The sequence below is a fragment of the Petaurus breviceps genome, unplaced genomic scaffold, assembly GCF_028583685.1.
Source record: "Petaurus breviceps papuanus isolate PSGF00001 unplaced genomic scaffold, PetGlider_PUasm1.0 175, whole genome shotgun sequence".
Taxonomy (NCBI): Eukaryota; Metazoa; Chordata; class Mammalia; order Diprotodontia; family Petauridae; genus Petaurus; species Petaurus breviceps.
Window position 1 is genome coordinate 57546751 of NW_027185764.1, and position 25072 is coordinate 57571822.

Here is a 25072-nt window from a genome sequence, read left to right on the forward strand (position 1 = left end):
CACAGGGTGATCACACTTGCTTTGACCTAATTGGATCTTGGTCACAGGTTTGTGTGGTGGTCTTGGGATGAGGAATGCCAATGTACCAGAGCTCATGGTGGCTATACAGAGGGTACCTTCCTCATACCTCTGACAACTGTGAAAACCCCAGCCATTTGGAACACAGCTCTCTCCAATCAGGAAGCAGAGTTCTACCATGGCAAAATTCTCAAAAGTCAGGTAATTGGTTAGTAAGATGAGCAAACAGAGGAGTGCAATCAGACTATAGAATCCTTTTTTGGGGACAAAATGATCAAAACATGGAATCAGAAGAAGACAACAAAGTCAAAACTTCAGCATCAAAAGCATCCAAGAAAAATGTGAACTGGGCCATGGAGGACCTCCAGAAGTATTTTGAAAATCAGGTAAGAGAAGTGGAGGAAAAATTGGAAAGAGAAATCACAATGATGCAAGAAAATCATGAAAAGAGAGTTAACAGCCTGATTGAAGAAAATAACACCTTAAAAATAGATTAACTCAAATGGCAAAGGAGGCCCAACAAGCCAATGAGGATAAGAATGCCTCAAAAAGCCGAATTGTCCAGATGGAAAAGGAATTTCAAAAAGTTGCTGCAGAGAATAACTCTTTCAAAATGAGATTGGAGCAAATGGAAGCTAACTATTTACATTCTTACATGGAAAAGTATAACTGTAACTCATGAGACTTTTCTCAGTATGGGGATAGTTGAAGGGAATATATACATACATACATACACATATGCATGTATAGGAGGGTGTAAGTATGTGTATTTATGTATATTTGTATGTGTATACATGTATAAATAGAGAGAGGGCACAGGATGAGTTGAATATGAAAGGATGATATCTAAAATGTAAAATTAAGAGGTGAGACAGGAATATATTGGGAGGAAAAAAGAAGTGATAAAATAGGGTAAATTATCTTATATAAAAGAGTCAAAATAAAACTGTTACAATGGAGGGGAAGAGAAAGAATGTGAATTTTACTTTCATTGAATTTGGCTTAAGGAAGTAATAACATGCACACTCAATTGGGTATCTTACCCTATAGGAAAGTAGGGGGGAAGGTGATTGAAGGGGGATATGATAGAAGGGAGGGCAGATTGAAGGAGAGGGTAGTCAGAAGCAAACACTTTTGAAAAGGGAAAGGGTAAGTGTAGAAAATATAATAAGTTAGGGGGTGTGGATAGGATAAAAGGAAATATAGTTAGTCTTTCACAACATAACTACTATGAAAACGTGTTGCATAACTACACATGTACATCCTATATTGCATGCTTGTCTTCCCAGTGGGGGTAGGTGAGGAGGGAAGAAGGAAAATAATATGGAAATCATAGTTTTAAAAACAAATATTGATTTAAAAATTGTTTTTTACATGCTCCTGGGAAATAAAATATATAATCACTGGGCTATAGAAATCCATCTTGCCCTACTAGAAAGTTAGGAGGGTAATGGGAGATGATGTAAGGGAGAACAGCTTGAGGGAAGGGGTATTCAGTAGGCTAGTTATCTTGGGTTGGGGAGTAGGGGAAAGATGGGGAGAAAATTTATACCTCAAAATCTTATGGAAATGAATATTGAAAACTAAAACTAACTAAATAAATTGAAAAATAATTTAAAATATAAGACTTACAAAACTCAAAAAATTAAAAAGGAAGCTGTTGTGCCTTTTTTCTAGGTAACAGCCTCAAAACTGTGAGGAAGACTACCTCTCCAGAGTCTCAACAAGCTCTGCCATGCTAGCCCTCCCTACCCCAGGACCATTAGACAAGATTGTGACCCAGATACAAGCAGGGCAAAGAAAGAGAATCTTGCCTCAGTGTCAGCAGAGAAATTCCTGCCAATTCCTTGTGGTCAGCCTCTTGGTTCCCCCACGATCTATAGGCCCGGAGCTCAGAAGGCCATTGCCCATCCACTGCAACCACAATCACCTCCTCTGTGGCCCCATGGGCAGGGGCCAGACTAGGCTCTTCTCTCACCCAGGACCAACTGACCTTTTGCTTTCTCTTTGGCATTTATGGGTTGAGAAGTCTAGAAACCACCACAGCTGCCAGTGATTTACTCTCCTGAAGTCTGCTTTGGCCACTCTTGGTTACGAGTCTAGGCATGCATAACTCACATGGGACTGTGCTTGGCTTCCATTCAGGTCTGATAGACCCTTCCTGTCAGCCTTCCAGACTGCCTTCAGTAGGAGATTTGTTTCTCTCTGTCACTTTGTGAGTTCTGTGGCCCTAAAATTTGTTTATAGTCATTTTTATAGGCATTGGAAGTGGTTGGAAGCTGAGCTCAGGCAAGTTCTTGCTTTTACTCATCCATCTCTGCCAACTAATAGATTCTTCATATTTTAACTTTTCCCTCTTATTATATTAAACCTAAGCCAATTTCTTTTTTTTTTAATTTTTGAAATAAGCTATCAGACTTTTTTGTTTACTCTGAACCTGAAGATTTTCAAGTTACATTATTTAATGTGTGCTAAAATACATATAAACATATTTTAAGGTCAATGTTTAAATTTCAGTACGTGTAAGTGCTTCTGATTTTATTTATAAATTCCTTTCTCTTTTCCTTTTTTAGTTTCTTCCAGTAATTCCTGTAGTCATTGTGGCAAATCCTTTCCCCTCTGTGGTTTTACTTGTATATGTTATGAATTTACCCTTCTGGTTTGACTTCCTTAGTGTCTCTTCATTCACAATGTCTTCATTTTATTTGGAATCTTCTTGTCTTTACTCATATCTACAGGTTCGTTTTCTGAATAAGATCTTTGTATTAAAGTCACTCTTGGATGGAGGGGGCAGAATCTTCTTGGTTCTGTCCTCTCTAGGATCCAGTGCTTCTGCAGTTCTGGATGTAGTGCCTAGGAGAAAGAAAGCCTTTACTCTTCTGCAATATTCAGCTTATAACTCCATTTCCTATTTCCCCAACAATAATTTTGGCTCTGCCTCTATTTCTGTTTCATTATGCTTGCTTATTAACCCAGCTGGGAATGAGTTTTATCCCTTGCTATAGGCACTGACAGGTTCCAAACAGATTTCATAAACTGCACCTTTTTGCTATCTTTGTTCAAATATCCTGATGATTATGGAGCTTACATCACTGCTCAATGTCACAGGAGTTATAAAAAGACAGGCATACTAATGTGTTGTTGGTAGATTTGTCGATTCATCCCATGATTCAGGATTCAATTACTATTGACTTGAGAATGACTAAAATTTTGGTAAATTAATTTAACAGAATATTACTGCCCTGTAAAAATAAATGAATAGAATGTATCAAATCATTATGGAAAAGCATACGAATAGATGCAATGTGAAATAAGTAGAATGAGTAGAACAATATGCACAAAGTCTACAGTCATATACATGCAAACAATAACAACAAATCAATGAAACTTAATGGTATAATATTATGACCAAGCTTAGCCTAAAAGAAAATTTATTGGAAGACATCATCCCCTTCCTTCTTTGTAGAGGACTAATGTTGTATAATATTGAACATAAAGTCTGGCTTTTTTTTGATAAGGCAGTTAATTTTGCCTAATTTTCCTTATTCTTTCTTTAAAAAAAATCTTTATTACAAACAAAGGCAAAAGAAAAGCAGGGCATTGAGACACATGTAGGCCATAGGATGCAATAAAACAACTTCAGTTAGGATAAGATTAAAAGATTACAACTCACATCAAACAACACTCTCTTCCACTTTAATTTGCTCAATGGTAACAATCATGCTAAATCAGATTATGACTTCAAGAGGGAGTGGAAATTCTACTAGAATTGCCTGTACCAATTCTCCCTTGGCTAATGGCAAAGAAATCAAAACCATTATTTCAAGAATTGTTTTCCCACCCCCTTTAAAGATAAACCTACTCAGTTTGTTTAAAACTGACACTTTAGCTATTAGAAAGCATAGGAACAGGTGAATTTCCTTTCTAGTCTAAATACATAATTGTTATACTATTTTGTATGTTCTCAAAACTCCTCCCTATTCCTGTCACAACTATTACATCAAAATAATAATGATAATGAAGATAATAAAAATAGAAGCAACAGAAGAAAGAAAAGAGTATGGAATATTTTTTTTAAATATTCAAGGAGAATTTCAGTGAGGAACAAATTAAGAGAGGGAAATATTGGTGCTGAAGTGTTTAATTTAATTTAGGTATTGGTTAAAAATAACCTGTGCATAATAGAGATCGAATTTTTCTCTATCTGTATATGGAAATATTTATATTTATTGAACCACAAGTTTAAAATGAAACAAACAGTGCACAATTTTTTTCTTTCCATATCCTCTCCAAATTGACTATTTTCCTCTGTTGTTCTAAAACTTTAATGCTGCTTTAAATTTTTTTCTCATTATTAGAAATTTGGAACATGTATTTGTGTGGCCATGTATTTTTAGTTAATAATTCTTACTTTGAAAATTGTTCATCTCCCTTGACTACTTGTTTATTGGGGGAATCACTCTTGAGGGTGTACAAGATCCTTGTAGACTATGGATATCAGACTTTTATTGGTGACATTCGATGAAAATATTTTACAGCTCTACTCTCTGTCTAATTTGGTCTTTATTAATTTCTTTCATGCAGAAACTTTTAAAAATCTGTAGAAAAATTGGCTGTTGTTTCTTTTAAAATCTTCTCTATATCTTGATAAATCAAAATTCTTCCTCCAGTCACATTTGTCAAAGTATTTTATATTCTTTCCCCACTTTTGTGGTATAACTTTTTTTTATACTGAAGATATACACACACATACATTACATACATATACATATTTATCTTATTGTGATACATTTTATTTAACACTAAGTCTATCAATTAATTTAGATCATAGCTGTATAGGTTTAGAGGTAGAAAAGAGTTTAGAGGACATTGAAGCCATATTAGAGGAAAAGAACTAAAACACATGAAGGTTAATTGTTTTGCCTGAGATCATACAAGAGAAGTGTAACAGGTATTATCATTTTTATTATGTTAGCACAGAACAACCATAAGCAGTGGGTATCCATTTAAATATCCCTTTATTTGTGTAAATAATGCTTTTATTGTTGTATTTAGTTACTGTATCAACAATGCAATATTCACAATCCCAACGGTATCTATAAATATGCTGATATGGTTATTAATCACAAAATATACCAGGTTTTTTACATGGGGGATAAAGATAGGACATTTATTCAAATAACAGAAAACTGGGTCCCAAAACCAGGAAGTCAAAGCCATCACAGTAGTTATGAAGTTGGCACACATAGTTAAGTCTTATAAACACCCACATTTTCAAGCCTTCAAAACAGAACAGGCTACTTAAGGCAAACATTCTCCTATACTCACAGCAACTGCTCAGGCAGCTCCAGCCCCTCACAGTTCCCTGGCAGTCCTCAGGGGAGTCCTTAGCAGAAATTCTGGCTGGCTCAAAAGAGAAGGAGTTCACGCTGCCACCACCTACACCGCCATCGCCACCACCACTGCAGCTGCTGCTGCTGCTACCACACTTCCAGTCACAGCAAGCACTCTAGCTTGGCTTCTGCTTCCTTTTGCCCCATGCCTTCCTGCTATGTCAGTAAGTTCAAGGGGTATGGAAGACCTTGGAATCCCATAACCATTACGGTCACCCTTGTTTGTGTCTTTGTTAAGTTGACTCCCAGAAATTTCATGATTTTTGTAATAATTTGAAATGGAATTCATCTTACTGAGATTTCTTTCTATGTCTATAATATAGAGAAATGTTGATGATTTTATAGCTTTGAACCCAGATTTTCTGAGTTCAAAATTAGGGCTCTTTCTACTGTATCAAGCTGTTTCTGCAATGTTAGGCCCGTGCAGAATTGATGTCCAGGTTCCCCAGGAAGCTACTAAGCATGGATAAGCTTGTGCTGCATCCCTCAGATGATGTCTGACATATCTAAGAAACTATTGCAGAGAATACAGAGTACAATAGGACTCAATTGTCCTTTCTATTTTTGTGTTATATTGATGTAGCTTTTTCTGCAACTACATCTTTTCTGAGAAGGTCACTAAACAAGGCCACTTGGGTCTGTTACTCTTGACTCTCAATTGCTCAGCCCCAAATTGCTAGGGGAAAATGTCCCTGTTCTCACAGAGGTCTTCTGAGTTAACTGTCTGCAGAGTTGAATGGCTTGTTTTTTTTTTAAAGACTACCAGATGTGTGACTGATCATTCAACAAGTCTATGGGTATCCGCCATTTTATTTTATCAAGTTCAAATGAGAAACTACTATGCCTAAATGAACAAAGAAGAATAAATGCTTCTTTAACTTTCCTTTACAATCTGTGATGGGTCATCCCCATTTTTTCAACATTTTTAATAGAGCGTTAAGATGACAAATGTCTAAAAAGGGTAAGACCTAAAATCGGTTTTTAACCATACTCTTCCATGTCATTGGGATTTAGTTTAAATGAATTGCCAGGTGACTATGAGTCTGTGGTGCAACAAGGCTACTGAAACACACCCAAACACAAGCACACACACACACATACACATGAACCTTAGGTCATCTTAACAGATACAGGAAAAGAGTGAGGAACATAGAAAACCAAAATTATTATGGACTGGACAACCAGAGAAATGACCAAATGAACTTTTGTGAGAAATATGGACTGAGTATCTACCATAATGGTAGGACCATGGCATTGCTTAAGTGACTAAGTGCATTCAGACACCCAGTGAAAGATCTTATGAATGGTTATGATTATGTCCTTTCAGTTTTCTGCTTAGTCCAAGACAAAGAACATTGAACAGTACCTGAGTTCAAAAACAGGTTCTGTGACTGACTTCTGATGTGAATATTGGAGTCACTTATTCTCCATGTCTATTTCTTTCCTCGGTAAAATGAGGAGTTTGGACTAAATGACATCTAAGTTTTTGTCTAGTTCTAAATTCATAATCTGATGTTTTCTTCAAAATATACAATTCCCCTCTTCCCCCCTCCCAAACTATTTGTTGTTGGTTTGGTTTTTTTTTTAACATTATGAATCAGATGCTATTGAAATGCATGAGAATTAACAAGTTATATCACCAAGAAGGCATTCAAAGTATATCCAAACCAGTTGTGCCCTATAAGAATCTCTGACATAAGAGTTGCTGCTGTTATACCATTTCCCTTTAATTTTCCATGTGGAGATTTATGTTTAGCAAACAGTAAAAATTTTGGTTGAGCAGAGATGGAAAAGGATCTTATTTTTAGTTGATAATAAGAAAACACAAAATGCAATTATATAGGTATTAATTTCTCACTTTGGCTTTAATTTTTGAAAATTGAAATACTACTTATTACAGAATAGAGAAAAAATCAGGATTCAACATATGAGATTTGTCTTCCTCAGTTAATTAACTGCTTTCAGAAAGAAAAGGCTAGCTGTTCTTCCCTGTTAATTGCATAGTAATATATTTTTAAATACTTACAGAAGGCAGATATTGCTATTAAATCTACCAGATTTATTAATAAAAGGACAATATTTTGCTTACAGAAAAAATCCTGGAAAATAAAAATATCAAGATTTAAAAAATAGGCACAGAGTTAGTATTACTTTGAGAAATTGCAAAGAATATTCACAAAGCAAGCATCTTAAAGATCTCTTGGATCAATATGTACAAATAATTTAAAATTATATGAAAAAGATTTTCATTTTTATTATGCTTTGGAATCACTAAAATTACAAGAAGAATGTCACATATAAATAAAGCTGATGAGTAAACAAGCTGTAGGCATTTGTTTTGATAATTGCCCTTAAGAAATTGATCTACAGAAAGAAAAACATTCCTCATGACATTTACCAGCAGAGAGGAGTATATAATTGTGTCCCTTTTGCAGCTTTGCCTATCTTGCCTTTTTCTGGAAATAATTTTTTCTTGACTGATTTTTTTTCAATTTTATGTCTACAGCATTCAAAAGTCACAGAATCACATGGTATGCTAGATTTGGAAGAGATCTCAGTTCAATCTAGTCGAATATTCATACTTCTTTAAAATGTAGTACACTAAAAAATATTTTCAGTCAGATATGCATCTCTAACATTATATTTGTGAAGTAGATCTTTTGAAACACAGGATGTTTTTTTATGCCCATTAAATTTTATCCCCTTATAACTTACATTCAACTTTATCATCAAACATATATTAAATGCTTTGGATGTTCCAGGCTCTATACTAAGCTTCAAGAGAGTGGTTAAAGCTGGATAAATAAATCTAAGTATCATCTATGTGGAGATGATAATTAAATCTGTGAGAGTAAAAATCAAAATAATACACAGAGAGAGAAAATAAGAAATTTTAGGATAGATCCTTAGTGATATATCTTAGGGATCTACTGAGTGTGTCTTAATGAATACCCAATGGGAGGGCAACTGAGAAATTTTCAGACTTGTAGGAGAAGAACCAGGAGAGAGAAGTGATATGAGAACCTTGAGAAAAGAGAGTATCAAAGAGAAAAAGATGATCGAAAATGTCAGAAGCTGCAGAGAGACCAAGAAGAATGAAAATTGAAAAAAGGCAGCACAATTTAACAATTAAGAGATTATGGTTAAATTTGGAGGAAGAGACCTCGTTTTATGGTGAAGAAGGAAGCAAGACTTCAAGAGATTAAGGACAGAGTGAGAAGATGTGAGGAACAAGTAATAACTTGTATATGGCTTTCTAAATTATAGCCAGTTAAGGAAGAAGAAAGTAATAGACAATTATATAGTTCCTATTATATGCCAGGCACCAATATTAAGTACTTTTTATAAATAATATCTCATTTGATCTTCACAACAATTATGTGTGATAGGTGGTATTAATATCCCAATTTTATGGCTGAGGGAACAAAGGCAGACAGAGGTTAAGTAATTTGTCCAGAGTCACACAGCCAGTAAGTCTCTGAGGCCAGATTTGAACTCAGATCTTCCTTATTCCAGGCCCAGTACTATATCCCCTTTATCACTTAGCTAATGATAGAGACAGGGGATCACAGCTAGTGGAAATGGTCAGACTAACTGAGGGTTCCGTATAAGTGGAGAAAGATAGCATGTTGATAGACATAAAGCAAACAGCAGGTAGATACAGAGACATAGAAGATTACTAGGAGAGTTTGGATAATAGAGAAGTCTTCTGAAGATGTGATGGAGAGGGATAAGGTTGAATATTGAGAGATTTGCCTTGGGAAGAGAAAAAAACATATCTTTGTGTTAAAAGAGGGTCAAAGAGAAATAATGGTGGAAGAAATTTGACATTTGAAATGAAGAGGGGAGAAGAATGTGCTCTCAGCAAAAAACATAATTTTGTGGTGAAATATAAAGGAAGGTCCTCAGCTGAGAGGGTGGGAAAAGGAGTGCTTTAGAAGGTTTGAGGAGGGACAAAAAGATTTATGAGATAGTGCATTAGTTGAGGAGGTAGAAAATTATTATATTGGTTTAGTGAGCACCCAGCTGAGATAATTTTACATAAATTTATAGTGCACCCAGTCTTCATGATTTTCTCCAGGTTTTTTCAGTAGCAAATGAATAGGAAAAGACAAATATGTGATATGAGTAATCTAAGATTGAGTCTTGTGAAGGTATGATCAATTATAGGCTAAGTGGGAAAGGGACTTGAGTATACGGTAGAGCTGGTTCCTCAAAGGTTCAAGATAAGGAGGGAGAAGAATGTACAGTATGTATGGATGATTACCTGGGAAAGAACACATAGGTAAAGATATTAGAAGTCATGGTGAGGAAAATAATAGTTGGAGGTTGTAATTAAAGGAAAGATAGTTATGAAACATCTAAAAGATTAAATCAAATAAAGAAATTTTTGAGTTCATGAAAATGTAAGTGGAATACAGTGGCAAGATTAATGTTATGATAATCTCTATGCACAGTAGACATGGAATTAAGGAGTAAATTGAGGTATAAATAGAAAATGTATAAATAAAGTCACTGAGATATTAGGGTATTTCAGGGAATACCAACATGTCAGCAAAATTTCTCATTATGAGGGCAAGAGATAGAGTTGAAGTGAAGATGGTGATCCAGGCACTGAACTCATTTAGAAAGGATGGAAAATTTAATGAAGGTTTGGTAGATAACAGTTATAAGAATCTTGACAGGGGGTGGAATCAAGATGGCGGAGTAGAAACAGCACTTCCAAGCGACTCCTGCTACCACCTCCTCCAATTCATGTGAAAAAAAATGACTCTAAACAAACTTTGGAGCTACAGAACCCACAAAATGACACAGAGAAGCTAACCTCTCACTGAGGACAGCTCAGCAGGACAGCAGGAAGCAGCAATCAGCTAGCACAGCATGTTGGGAGCCAAGCCCAGCCCCGAGGGAGCCCAGGGTTTTAGCCTCAGGGTGGCTACAACCAGCAAACACCTGGAGGGATCAGCAGCGGTGGTTGTTTCCAGAATTAACAACCCATAGATGCTAAGGACAAAGTGAGAGGTCAGTGCAGTGTGGACTTTGGGACCTGGGAGTTTGAGAGTGCAGTCCAGCCTTTGCCCCTGAAGAAAGAAGTGGCTGAGATGCAGGGGCCATGCAGCCACCACCACATGTCTACTTCAGAGCTCCTGATTTGCAGATTGAAGAGGAACAAAGGGGCCAGTCTGTGGGGTATTCACTCTTGCTTTAACCTGCTTGGATATGGATCACTGTCTCGGTTGGAGATCCTGGCATGAGTGAACAGCTTGCCAGAGTGTGTGGAGGATTCAGAGAGGGCACCCAACTAATATGTCCAGCAGATACAAAAACCCAGCTATTGGGAAAAACTCCCCCCTCCGGTAGCAGAATTCTACTGTGGCAAAAAGCTCAAAAGTCAGGTAATTGAGTGGCAAAATGAGCAAGTGAGGGAAGCAAGAAGAACACAGGAGTCAAACTTTGGATTCCTTTTCTGGGGACAAAAAAGATCAGGGCATTGAACAGGAGGAAGAAAGAGAAGTCAAAACTCCTGCACCAGAAGCTTCCAAGAAAAGAATAAGCTGCTTACAGGCCATAGAGGAGCTTAAGAAGAATTTTCAAAACCAAATAAGAGAAGTGAAGGAAAAATTGAAAGATAAATGAGAAGGATGCAAGAAAATCATGAAAAGAGAGTCAATAACCTGATTGAAGAAAATAACACCTTAAAAAGTAGACTAACTCAAATGGCAAAAGATGCTCAAAAAGGCAATGAGGAGAAGAATGCCTTAAAAAGCCAAATTTCTCAGATGGAAAAAGAATCTCAAAATCTCACTGAAGAGGATCAATCTTTCAGAATTAGATTTGTGCAAATGGAAACTAGTGACTTTATGAGAAATCAAGATACTATTAAACAGATCCAAGCAAATGAAAAAATAGCAAGCAATGTGAAATATCTCATTGGGAAAACCACTGACCTGGAAAATGGATCCAGAAGAGATCATTTAAAAATTATAGCACTACCTGAAAGCCATGATCAAAGAAAAAAGAACTTAGAAATCATCATCCAAAAAATTCTCAAGAAAAATTACCCTGACGTTTTAGAACCAGAGGGCAAAATAGAGGTTGAAAAAATCCACTGATCACCTCATGAAAAAGATCCCAAAAAGACAACTCCTAAGCAATTTGAATACTGTGGAAACACAATCAGGATAACACAAAATCTGACAGCTTATACACTTATGGATGGAAGGGCTTGGAATATGACATTCCAGGGGTCAAAGGAGCTGGGATTAAAACAAAGGATCACCTACCCAGCAAAACTGAGTATTATGTTTCAGGGGAAAATATGGCAATTCAATGGAATAGAAGACTTTCAAGCATTCTTGATGAAAAAAAGCATTGTGAAATAGAAACTTTGACAATCAGATGCAAGAAGCAAGAGAAGCATGAGAAGCTAAACAGGGAAAAGAAGCCATAAGGAACTTATCAAAGTTGAACGACTTACATTCCAACATGGAAAAAAATAATAATTGTAACTTGTGAAACTTTTCTCAGTATAAGAATAATTGAAGGGAATATAAATGTGTATGTATATATAGAAAGAGATATAGATATATAGATATACACAGATATATGTATACATACATAAATATCTGTATATAAGAAGGTTAATGGGCAGATAAATACGTATGTGAGTATGTGTATATATGTGTACAGGTATACATAGACAGAGGGTACAGGACAATTTGATTAGGAAGGGATGATACTTAAAAGATGAAATTAAGAGATGAGAAAGGAATACAATAAGAGGAGACGTGGAGAGACAGAATGGGGGTAAATTATGTCATATAGACAAGGCAAGGGAAAACTGTTACAATGGAGGGGAAGAACAGGAAGGCAAAAGGGAATGAGTCAACCTCATTCTCAATGAATTTGGCTTAGGGAGGGAACAACATACACATTAAATAGGGTATCTCACCCTACAGGATAGTAGGGGGGAAGCGGATGAGAGGGGGGAGGATGGAAGTGAGGGCATTTTGGGGGAGATGGAAGTTGGAAGCACCCACTTTTGAAAAGGGACAGGATCAAAGTAGAGAACAGAATTAGTAGGGGATGGAATAAGATGGAGGCAAATTTTGTCATTCTTTCACAATATATACACTATGGAAATGTTTTGCATAGCTACACATGTACAACTTATATGGAATTCCTTATCTTCCCAGTAAAGGTAGGATATGAGGGAGGTAAGGAAATAATCTGTAATTCAAAGTTTTATAATTAAATGTTAATATATATATTATTATTATTATTATTTTGCATGTAACTGGGAAATAAGATATACTGGCACTGGAGCATAGAGATCCACCATGCCTTACTGGAAAATCAGAGCGGGGATGGGGATGATATGTGAGATAGCAGATTGGGGGAGGAGATATTCGATGGGATCCCTGTTTTGGAGTGGTGGGAAAGGTAAAAATGGGGAGAAAATTTGTAACTCAAAATCTTGTGGAAATGAACCATGTAAACTAAAAATAAAAATGATAAAACTATAAAAAGAAAAAAAGAATCTTGACTGAAGGGTGTCTATATTGAATAAAAATCTGAGGAGGAAAGGTTCCTGGAATTCAAAAGAGTGACCAGAGATGTCCTGTCATTAAAAGGCATCAGTTCTCAGTTACAGATGTAGCAAAGTGAGAGTTGTGGGAGAGAAGAATGTTTAAGATGAAAGCAAAGTGGAGCAAGAATTCCAGAAAACAGAGTAAGAGAACTCAGTAGATCTAAAATGAGAGACTGGGTTGAAGGGATCATTTAGACATTGAAGGAAAACTGGAGCAAAATTAGACTTTTTTAAAGTGCATACAGGCAGTGTGATGTGATAGAAGTGGGTGTGATACAAGCAGTGTTTTATAGAGGAGTTGTTTAAAATTATCACTTGATTTGTAATCTGGATTCAGAGTCTGGCTCTGCTACTTATTTTCTTGTAACATTATAATACAAGCCATAGTAGTATAGAAATATCTTCTACTATATGCCCAACAACTACTTATGGAGCTTCCAGTGAAAGAATTCCAGTAATTGGGAACTTGCCACCTTCTGATACTGTCTTTTCTATTTTTAAAGAGTTATTTGTTAGGGTTTATGTAAAGACAAAATGTGACATATCTAAAGAAGTCTAATCCCTCTTCCTCATGATAGCCCTTTAAAGACTTGAACATTATCATGTGTCTCCTAAATCATCCAGATTTCAGCTTAAATATTACCAGTTTCTTCCAAAAATATGGTAGAGAATTTTGCTGTGGTCTCTAGTTCCCTCACCATCCAGGAAACTAGAGATCATGTGATAAGAATGTCAATTGTTCTGGACAATAATAACAATCTTTTTCACCTATTACTCTGCCCCCATGGTCCAGGACAGAATCACCATCCACCATAGGAGTCTATGATTGATTATCTTCATGAATGGATGAAAATGTTACCTATCTTTTTGGCCAAACCGATATTTTGAAGAAAAATGACCCTTTCAAAATGAATGGAAGTTACTACTGAATTAAAGTCTGAGCCAAAATATTTAAACAAATTCCAGAGCTGTGCACTATTTTCATGCCATAGAATTTTATTCTTTGTTTCATTTATCTCCTTCCCAATGCTATCTCTTCTTACTTGGATTAATCTTAAGCATGCCTTTCTAGGCTAACAATAGATAAGATTCCTACTTTCAAAATCATTTGAGTTTGATGAAAATATTTTGCCCCTGAGTGCCCTTGATTCTCTTCCTTGATTCTAAAATGAGGCCATAATACTCAAACTGGGATGTCCAGACAATTTCCATAGCAACAGATTTATGTCACATATGTATTATTATGACTTCATCACAGGATCAAGCTGGAAAAGAAGATGCAATACAGGTGAAGAACACATATATTGACAATAGATGCATTCAGCAACAATGTCAACAACTAAAAAGGCAAAAGGAAAAAATCAATTAATCAGATTTATTTCATCCTGATTATTTTGATTTTTTATTAGTGGTTTCATTATGAAAATGTTTTTATAAAGCATCATACCTTTCAATTCACCCTACTAATATAATATTCTATGTTTGTATGTAGAATTTTTGATTTCCAGAATGTGGAAAAAAATATATCTACAACTTAACATTTTAGTTTTTGATCATTATGTTATGGTATTATGGAAAGTGATTTGGGACGAGACCTCAGAATTCACCAAATAGTGCTAGTCATCTCATCAAATATTTTATTACTCAGGAAAATAAGTTAGTCACTTTTAAAAACTCCTTTAGTTCAGTCTCTTGTATATTAGGTATTAATATGGAATGTAGAGATGAAGTGAAAACTTTCAGAAAAGGAGATAAGAGATTAAGGTCAACTCTTTACTAACATTTACAAAGAATTTTAAAGCTTTCAAAGTGTGTTAAATATATTTATTGTTTCATTTTATCATTAAAACAACTCTTTGAAGTAGATGCTATCTTTATTTTTATAAATGAGGAACTGAACTTCAGGAAGAAGAAGCAATTTGCCCAGGGCCACACAGCAATTAAGTGTCTAAGCCAGAATTCAAATATAGGTCTTTTGGACTCCAAGTACAGCACTATCTCTACTACACTATTCTACCTCCTTCCTTCCACATTTTGTTGAAGGGCCCTATAGGGAAGGACTTAACATCTGATTCACTAATCAAATTTAGTTGAATTAAGTGCTTAAAATGAAAGGATAGTCTCATTTCATCATCATATCTCATACATAGTGGACATAGTTGCCGACAACTCCAATAATTTATCAGGGGAAAAGGTTTAGGGGTGGGAAGGATAGGAAAAAGACAATAGGAGATTCAAAAGAACTTAAGAGGAATTAAGAAATGGGGTATATATTAATTCTGCAAGGTAAGAATGCATATAAATTATTTAAGGCAAATTATACTGTTAGATTGTAAATTGCTTAAAAGGAAAGTATATCATTCATTTTTGTATCCTCTAAAATACCTAATTGTCTTGCAAATACTTGGAGATAATAAGTATTGTATGGATGAATCTAAAAGTATAGTTTATATAGGAGGTATCCAGTGAATACTAACTGGTGATTGTTTTAAATGAAAGGTAATATGACTTTATTGGTAACAATTTTGTTATGGGTCATTTTGACTTTTTTGAAAGTCTTCTAGCAAAACAAGCTTTATTATAGATCATCTAACATCTAGCAAAAAGGGGTTTACTTTCCAGAATTTTTGATGCTAATAGATGTTACTATTATCAAAAGTCCAAAGAGAGAAAAAAAGATCTTGAGGGGGCAAAGCCAAGATAGTGCATAGAAGCAGGAAAACTCCATGAGCTCCCCCCATAACCACCTCAAATACCTATAAAATATGAGTCTAAATAAATTTTAGAGCTACAGAACCTACAAAGTGACAGAGAAACAAATCTGCTGAAGGCAGGCTGGCAGGCTGGCAGAAAGTGTCCATTGCAGCAGGCTGGGAGCCAAATGCAGCCGCACATGAACCCCTGGTTTTAGCCCCAGGGTGGCCCCAACTAGCAGTGGCTAGAGTGGACTTCAGGATAGTGGATCACCAGTAACTGTGGTGGTTTGCAGAATTATCAACCCATAAATGCCAAAAACAAAGTAAAAGGTCAGTGTAGAACTCTGCTGGAACTAGGGGTAGGGGAATGGGATGATGCGGTCCAGCCACTGATCCCTTATCGAGAAGTGGCAGAGGTATAGTGTCCCTAGAGCTATCACCACATGGCTGCTTCAGAGGTCCTGGCCTGAAGATCATAGGGAAACCAAGCAACCATTTTGAAGGGTAATTGATCTTGCTTTAACCTGCTTGGATATGGATTGCTATCTTGGGTGGAGGTCCTGCGGTATATGACCAGTTGCCAGAGCCTGTGGAGGCTTCAGAGAGGGCACCCAATTAATAGCTCCGGCAGCTGCAAAGATGCCAGTGATTTGGGACACAGCTCTCCTCTCTAGAAATAGAGTTCTATTGTGGCAAAAAAAACTCAAAAGTCAAGTAATTGAGTGGCAACAACAGCAAACAAAGGAAGAAAAGCAAGCACAGTAGTCCAAATTAGATTCCTTTCTTGGGCACAAAAAGGATAAAAGCATGGAATGGGAGGAAGACAACAAAATCCAAACACCTGCACCAAAAGCTTCCAAGAAAAATATGAATATGTTACAAGCCATAGAGGAGTTCAAGAAGGATGTTTAAAACCAAGCAAGAGAAGTAGAGGAAAAATTGGAAAGAAAAATGAGAATGATGCAAGAAAATCTTGAAAAGTGAGTCAACAACCTTACTGAAGAAAACAACATCTTAAAAAATAGCTTAACTTTTGGGGTGGCTATGTGGCACAGTGAATAGAGCACTGGCCCTGGACTCAGGAGGACCTGAGTTCAAATCTGGCCTCAGATACCTAACACAAAACTAGTCATGTGACCTTGGGCAAGTTACTTAACCCCAACTGCCCTCCAAAAAAAAATAGGCTAACTCAAATTGCAAAAGAAGCCCAAAAAGTCAATGAGGAGAACAATGCTTTAAAAAGACGAATTTGCCAAATGAAGAAAGAATTTCAGAAGCTCACTGAAGAGAATAATTCCTTCAGAAATAGATAAAAGCAAATAGAATCTAATGACTTCATGAGAAATCAACATAAACAGATGCAAACAAATGAAAAAATAGAAAGTGATGTGAAATATTTCATTGGAAAAAAAACACTGACCTGGAAAATAGATGCAGGAGAGATCATTTAAAAATTATTGCACTACCTGAAATCCATGATCAAAAAAACCTAGAAATCATCCTTCAAGAAATTCTCAAGTAAAATTACCCTGATATTTTAGAACCAGAGGGTGAAATAGAGGTTGAAAGAATCTACCAAACACTTACTGAAAATGAACACAAAAAGAAAACTCCTAGGAATATTATAGCCAGGTGCCAGAGTTCCCAGATCAAGGAGAAAATATTACAAGCATCCAAGAAGAAACAATTTGAATATTGTGGAAACACAATCAGGATAACACAAGATCTAGCAGCTTCTACATTAAGGATTGAAGGGCTTAAAATATGATATTCTAGAGGTCAAAGGAGATAAGATTAAAATCATGAATCACCTACCCAGCAAAACTGAGTATGTTTCAGGGGACAGTATGTTCATTCAATGAAATAGAGGACTTTCAAGCATTCTTGATGAAAAAAGAAAAACAGATTTCAATAGAAAATTTGACATTCAGATACAAGAAGCAAGAGAATCATGAGAAGGTAAACAGTAAAAGAAATCATAAAGAACTTATCATAGTTGAACTATTTACATACCTGCATGGAAAAATGATAATTATAACTTATGAAACTTTTCTCAGTATGAGGATAGTGGAAGGGAATATAAATGTATGTATATATAAATGTAAATGTATGGATCTATACATACATACACATATATATGTCTATATAGGAGGGCATATGTGTGTATGAATACATATGTGAGTGTATATATATGTGTACAGGTATACATAGACAGAGGGCAAAGGATCAATTTAATAGAAAGGGATGATATTTTTAAAATAAAATTAAGAGGTGAGAAAAGAATATAATGAGAGGAGAGAGGGAGAGACAGAATAAGGTAAATTATCTCATTTAAAAGAGGCAAGAGGAAGCTGTTACAAGGAAGGGGAAGAACAGGAAGGCAAAAGAGAATGGGTCAACTTACTCTCATTGAATTTGGCTTAAGGAGTGAATATCATACACACTAAATTTGGTAACTTACTCTACAGAAAAGTAGGGGGGTAAGGGTATAACAGGGAGGATGATAGAAAGGAGGGCAGATTGGGATAGGGCAGTTGGAAGCACATGCTTTTGAAAAGAGACAGCATCAAAGTAGAAAATAAAACAAGTGAGGGGCAGGATAGGATGGAGGGAAATAAAGTCAATCTTTCACAATATATCCACTATGGAAATGTTTTATGTAACTACACATGCACAACCTATATTTAATTGTTTATCTTTGCAGTAAGGGTGGGAGATGAGGAAAGAAGAGAAAGAATCTGGAATTCAAAGCTTTAATATCAAATGTTTAAAAAATTATTATTATTTTACATGCACTGGGAAATAAGATATACAGGCACTGGGATATGGAGATCCCTCTTGCCCTACTGGAAAGTTGTATGGGGAATGGGGGAGGATATAGGAGAGAACAGATTAGGGGAGAGGGTATTCAGTGTGATTGCTGTTCTGAGGTGTTAGGTAGGGGAAAGATGGAGACAAAATGTGTAACTGAAAATCTTGTGGAAATGAATGTTTTAAACTAAAAATAAACATAAAATTTAATAATAAAAAAGCTGTTAAAAAAGATCCTATAATACCAAAATTTTTATGTTGACACTTTTTTTTTGTGAAAGCAAAGAATGGTCCACCTATTAGATGAGAAATGGCTAAGCACAGTATGACATGAATATCATGAATTCTTACTGAGTTGTACAGAATGTTTAATAAGAAAAAAATCCAGAAACCTGGGACGTCTAATTATAATTGATTTGGAGTGATATATATCAGAGATCTAGGGAAATAATATGGTCTGTAACTACAAAAATATTACTGGAAAGCACAACAACAAAATACAAGTAACTGAATTTTGTTTAGTTATAACTACTAAGCTTGACTAGAAGAGATAAGAAAATGTACCTCCCTCTCTTTTTACAGAAGCATGGGACTTTGAATGTAGGATTATATTTGTTGGCCTAATAAAATGATTTGTTGTGTAGTTTTATTGAATTATGTGGTTCCTTTTCTTTTTAATTTAGTTGTACAAGAAATAGGTGGCTGACTGAGAGGGTAAGAAGGGAAGGAGTGATATACTTCTAAATAAAGATGACATAAAACAAATGTGCTTATAGGAATTTTTTTTGGAGAGCAATTGGGATTTAAGTAACTTGCCCAAGGTCATACAGCTAGGTTGTGTGTGTGTGTGTGTGTGTGTGTGTGTGTGTTAAGTGTCTGAGGCCGCATCTGAACTAATGTCCTCCTGACTACAGGGCTGGTGCTCTACTCACTGCACCATCTAGCTGCCCAGAATTTTTTTAATTAAAAAGAAAATATATTTCACAAAACTAATGAAGGGATTCCACTAAGATCTTTATTAAGATACCCCAGCTATAACATCTTTATTCTGTGAAGTTGCATATGTCCTTAAAAAAATTTGATCAGGCACTTAATTTATACATGTAGGTATTCTTAATCTTGATCACCTTTAGATTAGGTAGATGCAATGGATCTTCTCATTTGAATTTTTCAAATTATAATTGTGTAGTCTGAAGCAGCCTTGATGTGTATGAATTCATTTTTAATTACCTGAAACTTAGCAATTCTTATGTCCATGGAACTTCTTTTAAAAAGTTAAAATGAAAAAGTATTTACAAATGTTAGTTTGTTGCCTGTGGGCAATCCTCCTTTCCTTTTGGCCTGAAAATCACAAAGATTTCTGCAAATATTTACTAAAGGGTCCCAAATATGAAAGCGGTAGTCTTTTGACTGCTCCATTTGAATGCTCCTTTCACTAATGATACAGAAAGCTGTTTGAAAAGGAGTCATTACAGAAAGTATATTTTCTCTATGTATCTCTTTTGAAAGTGAATGGTAATTGCTATTATACTTCACATCTCTACAGATGTAACCTTCACAAAGCAGTGGCCAACATTTTCAGGGATAATTGCTCTGTGCTCATTATCAGATTATCCGATATGTGCAGTCTTTAATATATAATCATCATAATGGTGTTTACCTACCTTTTTTTTTCAATAATGAACTACTCATAGCCTCACCTAACTCAAAAGACTCAATGAAAGGATTTGAAAAAATATTTTTTCCTAATACTAAGAAGTGATTATTCTATTTAAACTATTCATGATACAGTCTTGCAAAGTTGAAATTTAAAAAGGGCACATTGGGAATGAAACTTTAGTTTCCAGTGCTGATGTGAATTCTTGTGTTTCAATTATTTCCTTAATTTTTTAATTTTTATTTTAAAATTATTTTATTTTTTTCCAATTACATATCAAAACAATTTTAGCCTTCATTTGTAAAAAAGATTTCAAGCTCCATTTTTTATTCCTCCCTCTCCTCCCCTCTTCTGAAAATGGTAGGCAATTTGATACAAATCATACATGTGTTTTCATGTAAAACATAGCTCCATATTCCTGTTGTGAAAGAAGAAATATATTTAACACACACACACAAGAATAAAGTAAGTGAAAAAAAGTGCTTCAATCTATATTCAGAGTTCATCAATTATTTAACTGGATGTGGATAACATTGGCCTCCATGAGTCCTTTGTACTAGTCTTGAATCACTATGTTGCTGAAAAGGACAGAGTCATTCATACTTGCTCATCACACAATTTTGCTGATACTATGCAAAATATTTTCCTAGTTCTCATCTCACTTTGGATCAGTTCATAAAAATCTTTCCAGGTTCCTCTGAAATCTGCCTCTCCATTTTTCTTATTTCACAATAGTATTCCATTACATTCGTATACCACAGCTTGTTCAGCCATTCCCCAATTGATGGGCATCTATCTGCCATAAAGGAATTGAGGGAAGTTTCCAATATTTTGCCACCATAAATAGGTCTGCTATAAATATTTTTGCATATGTAGGTCCTTTTCCCTTTTTTATGATTTCTTTGGAATACAAACCTCGTAGTTATTAGTTCCAAATTGCTCTCCACAATGGTTGGATCAAATCACAACTCTTCTAACAGTGCAATAGTGTCCCAGTTTTTCCACATCCTTTCCAACATTTATCATTTTTCTTTTCTGTCATGTTACACAATCTGATAGGTTTGAGGTGGTATCTCATAGTTGTTTTAATTTACATTTCTTTAATCAAAAGCAATTAAGAACACTTCTTTATATAACCATAGGAAGCGTTGATCTATTCATCTGAAAACTCCATGTTTATATCGTTTGGCCATTTGTCAATTGTGGAACTACTTGTATTCTTATAAATCTTGACTCGGTTCTCTCTTCTCTCTCTCTCTCTCTCTCTCTCTCTCTCTCTCTCTCTCTCTCCCTCTGTCTCTCTCTCTGTATGTATATATATACACATATACATATATGTACATATATACACATATATGTACATGTATTCATATATGTACACATATATATGAGAAATGAGAATTCCCAAGCAAAATTGAATGAAAGGCTTCAAAAATATACTGACATGAATGTAGAGATCAAAATCATGTATATACCCATTGAGGTGCTCATCATTCATACTCATCATTCTAGTGTACTCTTGAGGATGTTTTCAGTGAACCTGGAGAAGAGGAACTTGGTCTTAATAATTTTATTCAACTATATTTTAAAAATTGTTCAGTGATGCATAAAACATTTACACATGAAGAATAGTTGGCAGAATGGTCATGACCCAAGAATATTTCTATCTGAAAACTACTGAAATAGATGGGAATAAGATAAACTCAACAATAATAAAAATAATTCTTTCAAAGTCCAACCCGTTATCCATTCAAGACATGACAATGAATAACATTTTTTTATTTAAAAGTATTAAATTGGGTGTGGAGCCAAGATGGTGAAGTAATAGCAGAAACTTGCTTGAGCTCACAATTCAACCACCTCCAATACCTGTAAAAAAAATTGGCCCTATACAAATTTTAGAGCTATAGAAACTACAAAATAACAAAGAGAAACAAAATTCCCTCTGAAGGCAGCCTGGCAGGTTGATAGGAAGGATCTATTGCATTGAGCTGGGAGTGGAGCACAGTGCTGCATGAGCCATGACAACCCAGAGCAGAGGAGACCCAGATCCATGGCACAGACCCACTGGAGCAGACTTCAGGGGAGTGAATCACCATCAGCTGTGGTGGTTTCCAGACTTCTCAATCCATAAACATAAAATAGAAGGTAAAAGATTAGTGGGGAACTCTGTTGGAATTGGGTGAGAGAAGAGTGTATTCTGGCCCCTGGCCCCGGGGTGGCAAAGGTGGCAGCAGCTGCAACTATTGCCATATGGCTTCCACCTGAGCTATACGACTACAGATTGTAGGAGGACCAAGTGACCATTAAGAAGGAAATTACTCTTGCTTTGACCTGCTTGGATCTGGGTCACAGTCTTTGGAGTGAATCCAGAGTGAGGAGTACTAGTGTGGCAGAACTTGTGGTGGCTGTAGAGAGGGCACCCTCCTCATAACTCTGAGAACAGCGCTGACAAGAGCGCAAAACCCCAGAAATTTGGGACACAGCACTCTCCACTCTGGAAGCAGAGTTCTACCATGGCAAAGAGCTCAAAAGTCAAGTTGGCTGGCAAGATGAGCAAGCAAAGGAAGCACAATTATACTATATAATCTTTTTGGGGGATAAAGAGGATCAAAATATAGAACCAGAAGAAGACAAATAAGTCAAAACTCTTGAATCAAAAACTTCCAAGAAAATTATGAATTGGTCACAGGCCATGGAAGAACTCAAGAAAGACTTTGAAAATCAAGTAAGGGGGCTGAGCCAAGATGGTAGAGTAAAAGCGGAACTTGCTTGAGTTCCCACTCCAACCACTGCCATTACCTGTAAAATATGACTCTAAACAAATTTTAGAGCTACAGAACTCACAAAGTGACAGAAATAAACAAATATCCCACTGAAGGCATCCTGGCAGGCTGACAGGAGGGGTCTATCACACCAGGTTGGGAGGCAAGTATAGTTCTGCAAGAGCCACATGGGCCCAAACCAGCAGCACAGACAGGGCAGAGCTGACTTCAAGAGAGTGAATTACTGGCAGCTGTCATGGTTTCCAGACTTCTCAACCCATAAATGCCAAAGAGAAAGCAAAAGGTCAGTGGGGAATGCTGTTGCTCCAGGATGAGAGAAGAACATTTTCTTACCCTTCCCCCTGGGGTGGCACAGGTATAGGTGTTTGCAACTACTGCCACTTCTGCTACTTCTAGCTCCAGTTTTACAGATTGTAGGATGACCAAGTGACAGTCCAGAGGGAATTTTCAGGAATCTCTCTGCTAGTGCTGAGGCAGGATTCACTTGCTTTGCCCTACTTGGATCTGGGTCACAGTATTTTTGTGGTGGTCCTGGGATAAGGAGCACTGGTTTGGCAGAGCTTTATGAGGCTGTGCAGAGAAAGTCCTCCTCAAAGTTCTTAGGCAGGTGCCTAAGACAACACCTGTGAAAAACCCCAGGAATTTGGAACACAACACTTTCCATTCTGGAAGCAGAGTTCTACCATAGCAAAGAGCTCAAAAGTCAAGTAATTGGCTGGCAAGATGAACAAACAGAGGAAGTGCAATCAGACTATGGAAATATTTTGGGGGACAAAGAGTATCAAAACATAGCCAGAAGAAGACAACAAAGTCAAAACTCCTATATCAAAAGCCTCCAAGAAAAATAGGGACTGGTTGCAGGCCATTGAGGAGTTCAAGAAAAATTTTGAAAATCAAGTATGAGAAGTAGAGGAAAAATTGGGAGGAGAAATGAGAATGATGCAAGAAAATCATGAAAAGCAAGTCAAAATGTGCCTGAAGAAATTAATATTAAAAATAAAAGACTAACTCAAATGACAAAAGAATTCCAAAAACTCAATGTGGAGAAGAATGCCTTTAAAAACAGAATTGGTCTGGGGTGGCCAGGTGGCTCAGCGACTAAGGGCACCGGCTCCAGTGTCGGGATGACCTGGGGATCAAATCTGGGCTCTGATACTTAAGCACCACACAGAGAAATAACTGGCTGTGTAACCTTAAGCAAATTACTTAACCCCGATTTCTTTAAAAAAAAAAAACAGAATTGGTCAGATGGAAAAGGAATTTAAAAACTTGCTGAAGAGAATAATTCCTTCAAAATTAGATTGGAGTATATGGAAGCCAATGACTTGATGAGAAATCAAGATTCTATAAAATAGACCAAACAAATGAAAAAATAAAAGGCAATGTGAAATATCTCATTGGAAAAACCACTTAACTGGAAAATACATTCAGGAGAGATAATTAAAAGTTATCAGACTACCTGAAAGCCATGATCAAAAAAAGTGACTAAACATGAATTTTCAAGACACTGTCAAGCAAAATTGCACTGATATGCTAGAAACACAGGGCAAAAAATAAAAGAATTCCCCAATCACCTCTTGAAAAAGATCCCCAAAAGAAATCTATAATATCATAGCCAGAGTCCATAATTCCCAGGTCAAGGAGAAAATATTACAAGCATTCGGGAAGAAACAATTTGGGTATTGTGAAAACAGAATCAGGACAACACAAGATCTAGCAGCTTCTACATGAAGGGATGGAAGGACTGGGAATATGATATTCTGGAGGTCAAAGGAGCTATGATAAAAACTAAGAATCACCTACCGCAAAACTGGGTTTAATACTTCAGGGCAAAATATGAATGAAATAGAGGACTTTCATGCATTCTGGATGAAAAGACCAGAGCTGAAAAGAAAATTTGACTTTCAAATACAAGAAGCAAGAGGAGCATGAGAAGGTAAACAGGAAAAAGAAATCATAAGGAACTTATTAAAAATGAACTATTTGCATGCCAACATGGGAAAAGAGCAATTGTAACTCTTGAGACTTTCCTCAGCATTTTTCTCGGTATGAGGATAATTGAATGGAATGGATAGACAGACAGACAGACAGACAGACAGACAGACAGACAGACAGACAGA

The 25072-nt window shown here is 36.1% G+C and overlaps 1 pseudogene; it reads left to right on the plus strand.

The window, feature by feature from the left end:
* The first annotated feature begins 299 nt into the window (after nucleotides 1-299).
* LOC138159212 (protein FAM98C-like) overlaps nucleotides 300-25072 on the plus strand; it is a 68442-nt pseudogene continuing 43669 nt past the window's right edge.